This window comes from Pleurodeles waltl, chromosome 10 (assembly GCF_031143425.1).
Source record: "Pleurodeles waltl isolate 20211129_DDA chromosome 10, aPleWal1.hap1.20221129, whole genome shotgun sequence".
Classification (NCBI taxonomy): domain Eukaryota; kingdom Metazoa; phylum Chordata; class Amphibia; order Caudata; family Salamandridae; genus Pleurodeles; species Pleurodeles waltl.
Window position 1 is genome coordinate 798,322,308 of NC_090449.1, and position 6,000 is coordinate 798,328,307.

Here is a 6,000-nt window from a genome sequence, read left to right on the forward strand (position 1 = left end):
AATAATGTAAAATAATTAGACTTGATATGCGTAACAGACCTTGCAATTCAGTTCTAATTTACCACCTTGGTCGATGCTTATTCACCATGCAAGAGACCAAGCAAAAACGATCAGCAAAAAATTGGAATGAGAAAACACAGGAAAGGTAAGGAGAATTAGGCCGGCACACAGAACAACCTAATTCACCACGAATCAAAAAGGCCCCCAAAATTTCACTGGAAAATAAGACAGAGGGTCGAGAAGATTTCATGAGGAAAGAACCCTTGTGTCTCTGACCTCTGATTTGGATGGAAAGCAAGCATGTTGTGAAGCAAGGGGATTGACCAGGAATATATAGGGAGAAACACACCAAGCAATTATTCTGAGACACTGAGGACCCAGAATACACAGAAGCAGAATCACATGTAAAAGCACAGCATTTAAATCCCCACAGATAAAAATCAACACAGCCCCTAAATAAAAAGGTAAAAAACAAAGATAAAAGGTAATTTACAAGATCTCCATTTCACATAATCAAACGCAAAACTGATTTAAAAAAAAAAAAAAAAAAAAAAACAAAGAAAAAAAACATGTTGGTCTCCAAAGGCATGAAGTGGATGGGGGCGTAAAGAATGTAAAATGTCAGACCGATTAGAATTATATGTCTAACATTAAGGCTCAGATGAGTCACACTTTGTGTCTTTATTGTGGAAGACTGACTCCTGAAGGTACTATACCTTAAAGTGGATAATGTTTTTTTTAAATAATAAAATCACGTGGTCACACACCTCTCTCTCGCATATATACACAAATAAATGGAGAGATGCTAGATAATGTTATTTACTGAATGCTTTAGGTTGCAAGGAACAAACATGTTTAAGAGAGGAAAAACAATACAGAAACATGCAATATAAATATAAGCACCCTCTGGGTGGTAATGAATTAATTTATCTAAAGAGCAAGGGATCCATACTCCGTGGTAGCAGCTTTGTGCACGTGAATCAAGTGGATCTTATCACACACACGTGTAACTATACTGCAGACACATCATGCAAATTAACTCCTTTTCATACTTACTTCTAGGTCCATGGTTTTATGCAACTGCGTAACGATAATGATGGTAGACTTGCAACTTTTAAAATGTTTTTACTGCTTGAGGGGGGGCACTGGTGGGCGAGGGGGACTTTGTGCAGAACACTGCTTATGGGCACTTTTACCTCCCCCCCTCACCCACCACTCTCCTGCCCAGTAAAAAATATAAAAAACACAACAACAACAAAGAAGAACAAAAGCTTCTCAGTACGCTGCTGATGCCCTGGGGAGATATAAAAGTTCATAATGGACAACAGCTATGTAGATCTTTCAATCGGGAGTTGGGAACTCACTCTATGCAGGGGTTTACAGCTCACCTTGTGTTTCACTGCGTGACTGGTTTCTCGCAGGGTGTAACCCATGATGGCACCATGTGTGCTGGTCAATCTGCTTTTTCTGTTTCTTTCAAAGTAATGTGGTAAGAACATGCCTCTCTTGCAATAAAGGGATGTTCCTGTAATAGTACTTATTTTTATGAGACTTCTTTCAGTCAGAGGACAGGAAATGTTGTGGCCAATAACAGGGTTAGATAACGTGACACGAAGCAAAATCATTCAGGATTTGTGAATGGACCATTGGCCAGGATCGGATAGACAGGGCGGACAACTTGCTATTGCCGAGGAAGGCTGGTGGGACATGTTTATGGGGGTGGATAGAGTGGCTCCACATGTACGGGTCAACTTTGCTGCTGGCACAGAACTCAAAAGGCTGCAGCAGTCATAGGTGAGCCCCATTGTGACCAAGCCACAAAGTCAGGCCGGCTCATTGTCATGTGCAGAATAATGGGCCATCCCGAGCAGGCATAGCATGTGATGTGCCTCCTCCAATAGTAGCTTCAGGAGGTGACAGGTGGTCCTTTAGGGAGATGCTGCTTTTTAGCAGAACAATTAACTAGTCTTGCATGGGGAGTCAGGATAGGGGTAGGCTTCGTAACCCACATCAAGCCACAACAATCAGACAAGGAAGGAACCTGCAGTTGCTTGCTCTAAGGCTTATATTAAAAACGGTGCCATGACATACAGGAAGGAGATTGGGAGTCTCATTCCAAACAGATTCTACCCCCCTAAGGATTGATGAGGGAGCTATGGATGGCTGAAGAACAATCAAAAGAGAATAAAAACCTAAGAACCTAGAGTGTTTACATACCTTTACATGCCTTTTTGGACTGTGTCCATATGAAAACCTCATTGTCTTTCCATCCTGGGACAATATCAGAAGGGAATAAAATATCAAGCAGGGATGAGAGTGAGAAATGAAAGGAGGGAGAGAGAGCAAGACGTGTTGAGTAAGGGAGAGAAACAAATGGTGGAGAGGCAAAAACAGAGAATCAACTGAGTGATGAAAGAAAAGAGAAAGGAAGAAAATAATTCAGGACAAGGAGAGGGAAAGGAGAGAAGAAAGTTAAAATGCTAATGGAGGAGTGATGAAAGATTGAGTGGAGCGAACTGTAGAACGAGAGATTAGTACAAAAGAGAGTAAAGGGTGGGAAGCAAAAGTGAAGAGAATAGAAACAGCAAAAGGATATAGAATGGTGAATGATGAGGCAAAGGATGAAAGGTGAAGGGAAGGAGAGAGGGGCTCAGAAGTTTCCTAGTCAGTGAGAATAAAGACAAGTGGATAGAGCCACACACAGTTATGCAACGTTCCAGCAGCGCATGGCTTGATTTAGAGGTTGGCATGGTACTGGAAGGAGTGCCGAATCCAGAGGAAAATCCACCATTGGAATTTCCTTTAAGAAAGGGATAGTATGGTAAAAGAAATACTGTCAATGGATTTGCTTTTGGTTTTAACACATCCACCAGAACTATTCATTTTTCCATTACCACCAAATTCTAAATCAGGCTTTTGGTCTGCTAGCATCCAGAAGTAGAACAAGGGCACTCAATTTCACTAAACCACATTTGAAAATCGTGTTAAATTCAAAGCGACAACAAGCCGTTACAATTATAAGGGTAATGACCCTAATCTGCAAATGCCAAGATTTTCTTTATCAGTCAGTTAATGACTGAAGCAAGACCAAGGCATGGAGACAGAGGCTTAAGGGAGGGGGGGGGGGGAGGGGGGAGGTTAGACTAAAAAAGGATATAGAACATATGACTGAGGGAAAGGGGGGAAATGAGAGAGACTAAAGGGGCAGCGAGGGACAAGGAAAAGTATGATAAATAAGAGAGGGGGAAAAAATGGGATGGAGATAGTGGGGGGCGAACAAAATGAAAAATCAATATGAAACATGGCAAGACATACAACAGACAAATTTGTAGATGCCCTGGATAAGAATGCACGGATGTGAAATAAGGGAGTAAAAAAGCCGAGAGTGGGATGAGTGCTGGAGAGAGTTGTGATGTTTGAACATGTGGGTAAGCAAAAAAGAAGCAAGGGCACGTGTGGTATAAAGAAGATTAAATGAAAGGCAGCAGGTTGAGCGATTTCTTATGAAGGTCAAGAAGATCTGCCCAAAATATAAGTGATCAGGTACCAAGCTGTTTTAGACAGTTAAGATATCAAAAGCAGAGAGGCTGCTGTGTAACAAACAAAAGTGGAATTCATTAACGGCTTAGATGTGTACATTCACCAATTCCTTTGGTTTATCTGGGAGATTTCAGACTGCCTATTGGGGCAGGAGCCTCAGCAGAATTCAGGGTGACCAGGAAAGTCAGTGGTCTGAAATTACCAAGAAAATCTGGGATTTTAAATTCAAAATGAGTTTCAATGACCCAAAGACGAGCAGGAGCTTCATTGATCACTGTCTATGAGGAAGAGTCTCTTGGCCCCCGAGCCTAGCCAGATGTCACACTGAGCAAGGGGCTCCGTCACCTAGTGGTGATTAGGAGCCCTGTGGCCTAGCAGAAGCCTAGAAGACATGAGAGTGAACACGCCATCAGGGTTAGACAGAGGGCACGAACCTCAGTTACCTGATGGTGTACTGGAGGATCGTGGACCTAAACTGAGTAATGCCTTTGAAGCACATTCACCCACTTTGCCCCATGTGAGGATTTGGGGTGAACGGGGCTTCAGGAATCTGGTGAGCCTCATGCCCCAAGGGTGAGCAGAGCACTCAGGGAACTACGGTTAAATAGAAGCTTCAGGTTTTTAGAGGGAACATGGTTCTCAGAACGAGTGCGTAATGGCGCATTCAGCCCAGAGTGAAAAAGAGCTAAGAGTGAAAAAGAGCTAAGAGGCCTAGGAGTGAACAGGGGTATCAAGTGATCAGAAGATGAGCTTGATTCCAATGGCATCTGACAGTGAGCTGGAACATCGGGGATTTGAACCTGGGCAGGAGCCCCATGTGACAGGAGGCTGGAAGACAGATTAAGCGTTCTACTGATAAATTAATAATTTAGTGGCCAATGGATAGTAGGCCTTCAAGAGTTAGGATGAACAAATCGCAACGGTCCCTGAAACTGAACAGGTGCCTCCACGCAGGAGGATGATCATTAACCTCGGGGGTCATGTTAGTGGGAAACCAGGATCATTAAGGATGCGCAGGTGGTTTAGGACCACGTTGAGGGGATTCAGAGAACTGGCGATAAGCGAAGGAATGGCGATCTAGGAGTGACCAAAAGATACAGAGACTTGAGGACGATATTTACAGACCTGAAGATATGGTTATTTGATTTGTGGGTGAGCTGCATTGGATGAAAGGTGTCTGCAGTGTTAGCTAAAACCGGTGGCAGGGAGATGTTCCTCCTCTTGGAATGCAGCGTCTTATTTACCTGCAATTCACCTCTCTTCTGAAGATGCCCCGAACCTCCCCAGCCGTAGCGCACACCATCTGTTGGACGTCGCAGAGTGGGGATGGAGTTTCAGCCTATTGTACAGCTGAGCGAATCGCGCCCAGACAAGAACAACGAATTGACACTCATCCTACATTTTTTTGGTCTGTTTTGAACACCAATGTAAAGTATGTCAATGTTCCACGAACAAGTTAAACATATTCTGTTGTCTGTGTGAAATATGCAATCATTTCATTTTCGGGTCACAGTATTACACTTTTAAAACGATGGAGATATGTCACTCCCAGAGGTCGCAATGATAACGTGTATTCCAAGCAAAACAAAGCAAGAAAAATACTACGAGTTTTTAATGCCCGCTTTTAAAAGTACTGGATGCTTTAAAAGGAAGGCTCGTCTACACAAATTCTTAAAAGATAAAATGCTTTCCCTATCACCGCATTAAGCAAGCCACTTCTGGGCTGTCCAAACTCCAGAAAACATAACCTAAGCTGCACAATGGTCTACACACTTAAGGCGCCACAGCGAAAAAACACGAAGCAGCTCTTCCCGGAGCAGAAATAGAACACCCTTCACAGGCTCCTACCGGCGGTCTGCAGCGATGGGTTGGTTTGGCAAGGTTAAAGCGCCGAAATGAAACGCGGCACTGGCGAGACGTTGTCCTTTCTACAGCTCACACAAATGCTCAGCTGTCAACTCACGTGAAACGCTAACGCATTGACTTCCGCTTCTGCTGAAATTTGAGTGAAATCACGAGGTTTGGACGATGAAATCACCTGACCCAGAACGTCCAGAAAATGCCGATCTCTTACGATGCCTGAAAAGGTTACGATATTCCGACGTAATCCACGAGGTGGCAGGCAAGACCGTGTAATTATTGGTACAGTCTGGAGCGGTAGAACGGTTATAGTAGTTGTATGTTAAACAGTTGTCGAGCAAACTCTTAGGGTCAGTAGTAAATTAATTATTTTCATTCAGCGAATGTTGTATGCTCCAACCACTGTGACAGGTTGTGAAAGCGAGCGATTCGTTCAATCGTAAAACTTTGCGATCTTTATTTTATTACGAGGCCTACGTGACTGTTTTTGTTTGCAAGATTCTCTGTTTCTTGTTCATAATATTTGTCACCTACACTAACGAATATATGTGCCTCGTGAACTTGTAAATAGAACATCATAAGGCAATAAGTTGGAGTTTA

The 6,000-nt window shown here is 43.1% G+C and overlaps 1 protein-coding gene across 2 annotated transcripts in view; it reads right to left on the reverse strand.

Annotated features, from left to right (window-relative positions):
• Positions 1-5,547, reverse strand: part of CPVL (carboxypeptidase vitellogenic like) — a 627,001-nt gene extending 621,454 nt beyond the window's left edge. Inside the window, exon 1 of one of the 2 annotated variants that reach the window (XM_069211457.1) lies at positions 5,504-5,547. The gene's annotated coding sequence lies outside the window, so the exon portion shown is untranslated. Of the gene's footprint in view, positions 1-5,388 lie in introns of both variants that reach the window. The other variant, XM_069211458.1, reaches the window with a different exon arrangement.
• Between the last annotated feature and the right edge of the window lie 453 nt (positions 5,548-6,000).